An 11,501-nucleotide genomic window follows, 5' to 3' on the forward strand; every position below is an offset into this window, starting at 1 on the left:
AGAATATGAGCCTTGATCAAAGTATAGATTTCTATTAAAATTGTAGAACAATAGAACACAATTGATCAGATTGATAAAACAATCTATCTATTAATGGAAGAAGACCCATAGAGATATATGAGAGTATTCAAATATATTCATATTGGTCTCATTCAAATTGCAAATTCAAACCTCTCACCTTAGAAGGTTTAAATGCATTAATACTTGTTTGCTTGAAGGATTGTCGATGCCTTAATCGGGCTCAATCTCTCATGGGAGTTATAGAAACTAGTCTGTGCCACAGGCCAATCTATTTTAACACTTTTCCTAATTTAAGTTTATTCCTGAAGGATGTTAACTTATTTGAAGCGGTCAAACTTCAACTTCAACTATAGGGTTATGATTTCTTTACAGGATCATAAATCATAGCTTTGGTGTTTAGAATTCACCTTCGAAATTTAAATACTTTAAACCCTAATGTTAAGAAGACGGTTCAACCCATTGAAAAAACTACCTTATTTGAAACCAACCTTTTGGCCTCTCACATTGCCACTAATAGAACTATTAGATAGAACGAGGTAATATTCCTCAAGTCACGTGCTATTCAATCAACCTTGACTCCAAAACTAACTATAAATCAATACATTTATCAGATATTTCAAACATCTGATGGAGATATAAAAGGTTTAATCTTAGGAGATCGACAACTATCCCTAAAATCGATCCCATCTAAATCTGCTGTTGGTTAATCTTCAACCCATGAAGAAGCACCAATCGAAGCTCTCCAACTAAATAGAAATCAAAATTTTCATCCATTGAGAGAAAATCGTTCTCCTACTCCCACGCCCTTCCGAAATGAGTATTAATTTTTAATGAATTACACTCCAAGTAGTAATGTACGAGCTATTCTCGTTTGATAATATCATCACCCTCGCTAAGAAAAGTTTAAGCAGTGGTATAGAAAGAACACCACTGAAGAATTTCATCTCGATATGTGAAATATATTTCGATGACATGATTAGAAGAAATAAGCATGGGAAAGGAATAATTCCATTCTTCCCTTGGTTTACTCAACACTACTAATCTATCTCAACTTTCTATAATTAGTAAAAAAAAGGCAAAATGAACGAGAAAAGATACTTGAGTCACCTTATCCTCCTTTGAAAGTTAGCATTAGCAATGATAAATTTGGAAATTATGAGCTTACAACTTTCGAAAGAATCAATACTAATGCACAAACAATTAAAGAATTTATTACAGTAGTACAATAATTATACTTTACTAACAATACTCTACACACAATTGTTGAATATTTGTTTCAAATTGAAAATAAATTAGATCAACTTTTGAAAAAATCAGAGGAGCCTAAAAGACCAGTTTCTGACAAAGGAATAACATTAGAAAAGGGAAAATCAACTCTCTCCATAATCAAGCATCCTGACATTCATCCTTCACCTAAACTTGACGTAAATTTAGGATCAAGAAATAAAGATTTAGAGAATTAAATTTCTAACTGTAACGAAAAATCTCTAACAACTATAGAAGAAAAAACAGAAAATTCATCCACTGATGATGAATTATCTGATGTTTTAGCTGAAGTTTTTCAAAAACCTTCAAACTAATGATTTTTTGGAAATTAATAAAATTAATTACCCAAAAAAATCCACTTGAAAAACATTATTGTAGTCGTCCTCCTCCTATGGACGATAATTTTGGTGAAACTTCCACTTGACATCAAAGAACATATGATGCCATTGGTCTATGTGCATGGAACATAGATGGTTTTAGTGATCATCAAATTCGTTGAGAAATTAACCAAATGATGGTCTACGCTACTATGACGCAAGCCAGGAGATATGCCTCACCCCTGATAGCTAGAATGATTGCCAATGGATTTACATGCATACTCAAAGGATGATGGGATAGCTTTTTGACTGAAAATCAAAAGGAGAATATTCTAAGACAAAAAAACTTAGAAGATCCTTAAAAACTAAATGAAGAAGTAGTTTTCACTTTAACGACTGCAACTTTTGAATATTTTACAAGAAATGTATCCGATCAAGGAGAAATAACTAGATTCTTTCTCAAAAAATTAAGTGTCTCTCACCCACTCACTTTAGATGGTATAAAGATACCTTCTTAGCTATAGCTATGATGTTATCCGATGCCAATTCGGTTCATAGGAAACAAAAAAATTATCAAAGGATTACCTAATCTGTTTGCAGAGAAGGTAAAAAGAAATTTTAAAAACCCTCAAACAGGTGATATTCCCTATGATCTTTTTACATATGACAATCTCATAAACACTTGTGTTAAAATCGGTTTCGAGCTCTGTGCGGATATTAAACTTAATAATTAGCTCAAAGGAGAAAGACTCTCTAAGAGAAAATAATTAGGGGAATTATGTGATGAATTTGCTCGCAATATTCCTACAATTGCACCCTCTCAAAAGAAAAAGAAGATTATTTCAAAAAAAAAAAAAGAAATGGGAAAATAAAATTCCATAAAACCTACAAATTCTTCTACTTCTAAACCCCCAAAGAAGAAGAAAGAAACTAAGTACTTCAAGTCTGGACGATTAGGTCACTATTCTAATTGTTGCACTACTATGAAAAAAATTAATGAGCTTAAAATTGCCGAACCACTTTGTCAAACTCTTTTGAAGCTCTGATTAACTGACTTAGAATCTACTTCATCTGAGGAAGTAATCTATGCATCATCGTCTTCCTCATTCGAAGATGAAAATCAATAGAAGGAAGTAATCTATGCATAATCTATGGTTGCAACAATTTTAATTATTATAAAAATATTGTCGAAATGTTGGGATTATTCACCCTAACAGATCAATAGAAGGAAGAGATCATAAAAATTCTTCCAAAAATTAAAGATATTTCTACTAGAAATAAAGTTCTCAAACTTTTTCAAAAAAAAAAAAGGCAAGAATAGTGAAGATCTAAGAAAGAATTTTCTTATATACTCTTTAAAAGAAGTGTATAACAAAATTAATAAAAAAGAAAAATAATTTAATATTAATGATTTTAAAGCTGAATTCTATTAGTTAAAAAAAGAGATTAAAATCAATAAAAGTGATCAAGAAAAAAATTAATGAGTGAATGATTGCTATTGAAACAAAAAAATATTAACAAGATACGAATGAAGAAAACATTCATTCTGAACAATTTCTTTAGTCTATTCAAAAGGCTATTATACATAAATGATGTATCTCTATTAAATTAATAATTAATAGAGAATACATTTAACCATATTTAAAAACACTTATTAATAGTTGTGTTGACATGAATTATATTCAAGAAGGGCTCATTCCTTCTAAATATTTTGAAAAAACAAATCAACGATTAACCTCTGCTACTGGTGATTGAATGCATATTAAATATAAACTTTCTATTGCAGCTATCCGTAAATAAGATATTTGTATTATCACTCCATTTTTACTTTTTAAAAATTTAACCCAATACATTATATTGGGTACTCCTTTTTTTTAACAAATAATTTCTATTAAAAAAATTGATCAAAATGACATTAGTAGCACTATTTGTGCTAAAAATATTACATTTCACTTCATTACTGATCCTCAAGAAGTAATTATTAATGAAATGAATCAAATTAAAAATAAATCCCAACATATTAATTATTTAAAAGAAGAAGTTTTTGAGAAAACTCTCAAAACTCAATTGAAATCTCAAAATATTCAGTTGAAGATCTCTAATCCATTAGAAGATTTTCAAAAGAATATTTTTAGAGAAAATTCTATTGCTTTTTGGAATAGAAAAATCCGTAGTGTTGCTCTGTCGTATATTGAAGAGTTTAATGAGATGGATGTACCAAGAAAAGCAATACTCTATTAGATGAATTATTCCTATCTTTCATTATGCAAAGCAAAAAATCTTTGACTTATTGTCAAAAGGGTTAGTAAAATACTCTTATTCGCCCTGGTCATACACTGCATTCTATGTTGTATGAATGGAGTGGAAAAAGAAAGAGAAAAAGCTAGGCTTTTAATTAATCATAAACTACTTAACAAAGTCCTTAAATGGATTAGAAATCCTATCTCTAATAAAAGGGAATTGGTTAAGTGCTTATATAAAGCTTAAATCTTCTCAAAATTTGATCTATAATTTGGTTATTGACAGATTCAAATCAAAGAAAAATATAGCTATAAAACAACATTTACTTTACCCTTTGGACATTTCAAATGAAATGCCATGCAATTTAGACTAAAAAATGATCCTTCTAAATTTTAACATATTATGAATGTTATATTCAAAGATCACTTTAAATACATCATTGTTTATATTGATGAGTGTTCTCCAAAACACTTGATGAACACTTTAAACATTTAAAAACTTCTAAATGGATAATCTAACAAGATGGATTAGTCATTTCTACCCAACGATTAAATTATTTCAGCCTGAAATAAGATTTTTAGGACACAACGTATCAAGTACCTCTATTATTCCTATTAATAGAAGTATTGAATTTAATGATCAATATATGACTCTCGAAAAAAATCAACTGCAAAGATTTATTGGAGCTCTATACTATGCAGTCGATTTTATAAAAGTTTAGTAGTTGATGCCATTTCATTATTTAATAGATTAAAAAATGCCATTTCATTATTTAATAGATTAAAAACAAACCTCCTCCTTGGACAGATCGTCATACATTAGCTGTCCAAAAAATTAAAGAAAAAGTTAAAAAAATTCCATGCTTAACTCTTGCTAATCCTCATTTCTTCAAAATTGTTGAAACCAATGCCTCTAATTTAGGTTATGTTGGCATTCTAGAACAAATTAAGTCCTTTAGAATAGAAGAATTAATTCATTTTATGTTGGGTAATTAGAATCCTACCCAAGAAAAGTATTCCATTATTAAAAAGAAAATGTTATCAGATTTAAAATTTATTTCAAAATTTCAACATGATATTTTGAATAAATTTTTTTTACTTCTCATTAATTACTCTTCTTTAAATTTATTTTACAGAAAGATGTTAAAAATTTAGCTTCTGAGCAGATTTTTGTTACTTGACAAGCTTAATTATCTATTTTTTTGTTTAATATTGAATATATTAAAGGCACATCTAACTCTCTGCCTGATTTCTTAACTCATGAATTCTTGTTGGGATCCTCAGGGGTGGATCACCCCCCATCAATATGGAATGCCTCCCTCTAATCCAAACATTAAAGGCGACACTGGCGGTGGGGGCGGCGAGGAAGTCATGTTACGAACTTTAGTACTACTCGAGGTCCAATTACGCTATGAGAATATCTTCCTACTTCTAATCCAGAAAAAGGAGAATCATCATCTACTAAAGCCTCGCCTTCCCTGAAAGAGGTTATAGCATCTAAACTGATTTATTTAACTAAACAAACCAATAAAACATTTTGAGAATTATCATATAAATAATCCAAAGGTCTTGTTTGAAAGAAATTAGGGAAATAACCAATTTCTTTATGAGTCTTTCACCAGAGAAACTTATGAGAAAATTTTGATTCAGTTAAAATATGCCACCTTTGAACATACTAAAGAGATTGCAACTCGATATGTTTTATACAAAAGATGTATAATACAAATAATTATTCACCATAAAGATTAGGGATTAACTTCATTCCAAGAAAAACTTATTTAATTGCAAATTTACAACATAAAGCTGCAGTTAATTACTGGACATATGTCCAAGTGATGATGAAGGTTTTCTTTATGGTAAACCATGTACAAAAACATTATTGGTTTATCATTTTCGCTAAAGATGTTGTTAACGGAGAACTACCAGCTTGGTTCTATCGTTGATGGGAATATTTTGGGGTAAATTTAAAGATTTTACTCGAGCCATTAAAAAACTGCTATGCTGAATGGATTGAGCCTTCTCAAAAAATGTGAAACTTTAGTCCAAGAAAATTATTGCAGGAGCAAAATTTTGTTTATTTTTTACAGATTATTAGACTTTTTGGGTTTGGGCTTGGCTTATAACCCTAAGAAAAGATATGTCTAATAATTTGTGTCTCCAAAGACAATTGTAGCCTGTGAACTCGATTTTGTATTGATGAAAAAAATCATCAAATTAAGACCATCATTCAAACTTATAAAGCTTCACAATCCTCATCAGCAGCTCATACTAATGACAGATTATCTATTAAAGAAATTTATGAAGACATTAGCAAAAAATACCTGTATAAAATTAAAAATGGATCCAAAGGTGCATTATGGAGATCTACCAGGAGCAATTCTAGGAATTATTCAAAGCTCCAATATTTTTTCTTAAGAGTGACGAAGAATGCATGTCACTAGATAGAGAATCTATGACGGACATCGATGACCAAGGCAACCGCAAAGAAAAATCCAACTAACCAGAATGAACAGTAGAATAGTGGCAACAATAACTTTTATAAGCTACTTTATAAAAGTTATTTTCTTACATTATGAAGATTATTTTTTATCCAGAATGCAATATTTTCTTTTTGAAAAACAAATGGCGTGTAATTGAGATTCTTTCTTCCATAGAAAGAAATCTAATTAGCCATATTGCAATAAGTTTGAAGTTCAGAGTTTGAGTTCGTTGCTATATATAGGGCTCATTTGTCATGTTTTCTTGGACTCAGTTTTTAAGTTTGTTCTTCTGTGGCTCTTCCACCTCTTCCATCGAGTCTGTAATAAGCTTTCACAGTAAAGTTTTCAAGTTTGAAAAAATATCAAGTTTATAGCATTTGCGTTTATATTATATAACTGGGTCTATCAGAGCAATGTCAGGCTAAATAGTCCGAGAGAGCTCTAATGAATAAGCTTTTATAATAATGTTATGCACAAATTCTAAAGAAATAATGCCACGATTATAGCCTTTTTTTTTCAGAGCCATATGGATGTCATGCATCTAATGTTGTTACAATGGATTGATTTCAAGCTAGGAAGAAATTAAATAATGATGTTAAATGTATATTCAAAAATCAAATTGATAAAAAAATAAAACTTTATAAATATACAAGTTTTGAAAAAATTACATAATATGATGAATTTATTGCAACATTGTTAAAAGTCTTGATTAACAAGTTTCTCAGTAAGTACTCAAAGTTACTATTTATGGTATAAAGTGACTAGTAATTCAATGTTGTGCTTTTAAAGATCACAATGAAAATTAAAATTAAATAATTGAGATAATTTTATTAAATTAATTAAGTTATATGCTTTTTATTGTAATAATCTAGAAACAGAGATGTTATAAAACACCTTTTGAAATATAACAAGTTACACTTAAAAATTTAATTAGAGTACTTTAAAATTGAAGTTGATGAGAACTAAGTCTTATAGAATCTCTCTAAAAATTCAAATTTTTTAGGCAGGAGCAAATTCATATATCCTTGTATTGATCCTTTGATTAGAGCAATCCCAACAATAATGACTAAACATGTATTTTTAACATTGAAGATTGAGAAGACAATATTTCCAAATAAAATAAAAATAAATAAATTTCTTGTAAATTTATTCATAACATATATTAAAAATAAAATTGCAATGAGTTTCAATGTAGAATCAATTATTGATGATCACAATTTAATGAAGAAGTGTTGAGCATAATTTGAGATGTGTAATCACAATGACTAGATTATTTTGATTTATTTTAATTGGTTTTTACTTTCGTCCCATCCATTTCCTCAAAATTAAGTGATCCCAAACGACCCCTTAGATATCATTGAAGAAGCTCAAAGAATTTTGTTGGTAAGTATTTTTCTTAAAGTTATTATGAGAATTATAAAATTTTGTTTTGAAAAAATTAGAAATCAATGTTCTTACAACTACAATATTTAGATGGATCTGATTAATAAAAAAATAGCTTCTTATCACATAAATTTTTAGAAAGCCACAAAAAATAATAGCCAAACGATGGTGCGACAGCAGCCACTGTAGCAAAATAGTAAGAAAGCTGTCTCAAATAAACCCTAAGTCAGGAATGACGATTACAATTTACGTCATGAGATTAATTAGCCTTTATGCCTCATTAGAGAACATACTTTCACCTAAAATGCCCATGTCTTGCTATAGGGTTATAGATGCACAAATTAATCCTTTTTTTTAACAAAAATCTAGTAATTGGAGATGTATTTAATCATTGGTTTATTTTTTTAATTTTAATAATTTAAATTGCAAAATTTTCTTATTTTCTTTATCTTTTTATCTTCTTGTTCTTTTTCTAGTCTTCTCACACTCGGAAGTAGTGAAAGATTACTTAAACTTGAACTTTTATTAATTTGAGAAGTATACTTGATATCAAATTAAATTTGTGATGGTAACATGAAATAAATGTGGTCAAAAGTGTCTTTTTATTGCAACCTATGATATTAAGAACAAATTGGTTGGGGTTCGCACACCTTTTTATTTCTTGGAGAGAGGCCATCTTCATAGTTGCTCCATTTAGAGTTTCCTTTCCAAAAAGCCTATGCTTAGAAAAGACAACAGCGAGGAAAAGAAGAACAAAATTGGGCAAATACAAATTAAGAAAATAAAAAGGATAGATACGAAGATATCCTAAAAGACCATCCTTGTAACATGAACCATAAATGAGCAGCCCAAAACAAATCAATAGTATTCAACTTAAGTAAATATACGAGAAAAGCCTTATATAAGACCTTCGTATATTAAATAGAAGATAAAATTAAATTAATTTTGTTTTTTGGTTTTCAGAGACCTCCCACGATGACATATCTTCATGGTCACTTATATTTTGAGGGAAATCCAGGAAGACTCTCGATAAAAGGTGTTATGCTTGTTTTGATATAACCCTTTAAAAGTAGGACACCAAAGTGATTTTTGCAATCTCAGTAGGGCAAACCTCTTGCTATCATGATAGAGCTAAGCTACCGGGCAGAGGGTGGTCCACCATAAACCGATGGGTGACTTATCCCTCAACAAAGAGGACCTACAAGATGACCATAAGGACTCGATCGAAGAATACGAAGGACCCAAAAAGGGGTAGCCAAATAGGTGTAAAAATTCATGGTGAAAAAAGTAAAAACCTACATGGTGAAAAAAGAGAAGGCGTAAGTATGAAACTGCTATTAGAACATCTATAAGATTTATATAATTTACGTTTAGCGTTGTTGATTTCCTTTCGAATCTCTTAACTTAAATATTTTTGGTGTTACCATGAATGTGATGACATAGAGACTTCTGAAGATATGTGAGATTATTGCATACCTTGTTGGTGGCCTGAAAACTTTGAAAGACTAACAAATTCTGCTTCCTAGACTGAGGAACACTGGGTGAGAAGTAACAAAATACAAAAGCATGTGCGAGATTTCCTTAAGGCTTTGGGATTTGATGTCTGGGAATCATCTTTCAAAGGTTATTAGATTCACTATGTGAGAATTAAGAATAGTAAATCTCTCAAGGAGTAGTCTTAATCACTAAATTCTCAACGACGGATTAGCCAAATATCTATTGGGTTACTCTCTATATGCTAACCCACAAGAGTCTCAAATCTTTTAGTCTCTAAACTCATGAGTCTTTTTTTTTAGGTTTTTTAGCTTCTTAGAAAGAGATAAAGGAGAAGCACTTATTACACTGTCATAAGACTTTGATGGGAAGTAGTTGGAGCCAACTAATAATTGATGATGGCTTGTCTAATATTATTTTAGGCAGTGTCTTACAATAAATATTTTCTCAAAAGAGGATGATCTTGACAATCTGTGTAATCTATCAATATATTTTTTTTAATTTTAAAAAATAGTTTGATTCTGGTCCCTTTGGAACTCAACTAAAAAGGACCAAATGCGAATGCCTAGGTGGTGATTATTACCTAAGGTAGGAAATATAGTGAATAGAGGAAACCAAGATTAGAAAACGTAAACTACAAAAGGAGATCACTAAGAGTCGAGCCCCAAAGAGAACTTGTTGAGAAAAAGTAACTTCACAAGAAAAATCAATAGCATAATGACTTCTCAAACAAAGTAAAATTTGATTAAATCAATTAGAATAAAAATGGTTAATCTCAAGGAGATCCTTGACAATGAAAATCTTAGGAGAACTCTCCAAGAAGAAGCCAGTTTTTGGGGCAAGTCACCAGCATGATGACTTACCAAGAGACAGAGTTGATCAAAGCAGACTTAAAATAATAAAATCTAACCTCTCTAAGGAGGTCGCAAAAAGTCAAGCTCCCAAGAAAACTCACCAAGATGATTAAGTACTCGTGGTAAGTCAGTAGCATTAAAATTTGACAAAGTTTATCTATAACAAGAATGGTCAAACTACCTAAGGGTTCAGTAGAACTATTCTCTAGGGAGAACTCATAAGGAATGGGCGAGTTCTTAAAGCAAGTTACCAATTTGATGGCTTCCAAGAGATCGTGTTGGCCAACACTAACCATGAAAAATAAAAATTGAACTCCTTAAGAAGGTCAATTTAAGTCAAGCTCTCAGACAAAATCGTTGAGAACAGTTCTTGAAGCAAGGTGGAAGTCAACCATGACCAATATGAATAGAATGGCTCAACCACCATATAGAGATTGGTGGAAGATAAGATAACAAGGGACCTCACTAAGAAAAGGTGATTCTTTAGGTATGTGCCCAACAATTTGAGTTCTCAAGAGAGAGTTAACAAAAAATGATTCAAATAGCAAGGGGTCGCCTTCTCTAATGAGGTTGTTTAGAGCCAAGCTCTAGAGAGAAGTCAATGAGAAGGGGTGAGTTCTTGAAGTAAATTGCCAGCATGGTAGCTTTTTAAGAGAAAAGAGTTATCCATAGTCGACGACCAAATTATATCGGTCAAAGCTGAGTAGATATGTTTGTTTCTAGTTCGTTGAAAAAATCTCCAAGAACTTAGCTATTAAGAAATCTACCAAAAAGGGCTAATCAAGGGTAAGGAAAAGTCAAATATGCTTCTGATGGTCTTATTAAGGAAAAGTGTACTTAAGCAAGATATAAGGCTAGACTCTAGGCCTAAATTTAAAGAATAGGATTAGAATACTAAAGTTTGGTTCATCTCTAAGTCATAATAAAAGATGACTAGGTCATGGTGTGATTTTTGCACTGTCATAAGGGTTGAGTTGTTAAAGAAAAAGTTCTTAAACAGACATTAAAAGATTACCACCAAATATATAAGTTGAACCTCATATGGAGAGCTAAATGTTGAAATCCAATTCAAGAAAAATCATTGTGCCAAAGAAGAGGTCAAAATGATGATAACAATAACTCGAGAGATGCCAATTATTAACATAGTGATGAGTAAAGACGTCCATGATTTACTCAAGTTAAATTTTTCACCTTAACCTGTTGTGTTAAAACCAACTAGTATAAGCTAACCAATATAGAGGAAAAAGCAACATCATTTATATGATCTTTGTCTTAATCATTGTGAACTGTTATTGATGAGATTTTGTAGGGACAAAATAGGCTTCTCATTGGTCACTTTCAAAAGTCATTATAACCACTCTAGAGTACCAATGTTATTCTCATTTTTACCAACAAGCAATTATGCATGCAATAGAGCAATTTTTTTTTAACAAGCATAATATTTTG

This window comes from Phalaenopsis equestris, unplaced genomic scaffold (assembly GCF_001263595.1).
Source record: "Phalaenopsis equestris unplaced genomic scaffold, ASM126359v1 Scaffold000050, whole genome shotgun sequence".
In the NCBI taxonomy this organism is placed as follows: Eukaryota; Viridiplantae; Streptophyta; class Magnoliopsida; order Asparagales; family Orchidaceae; genus Phalaenopsis; species Phalaenopsis equestris.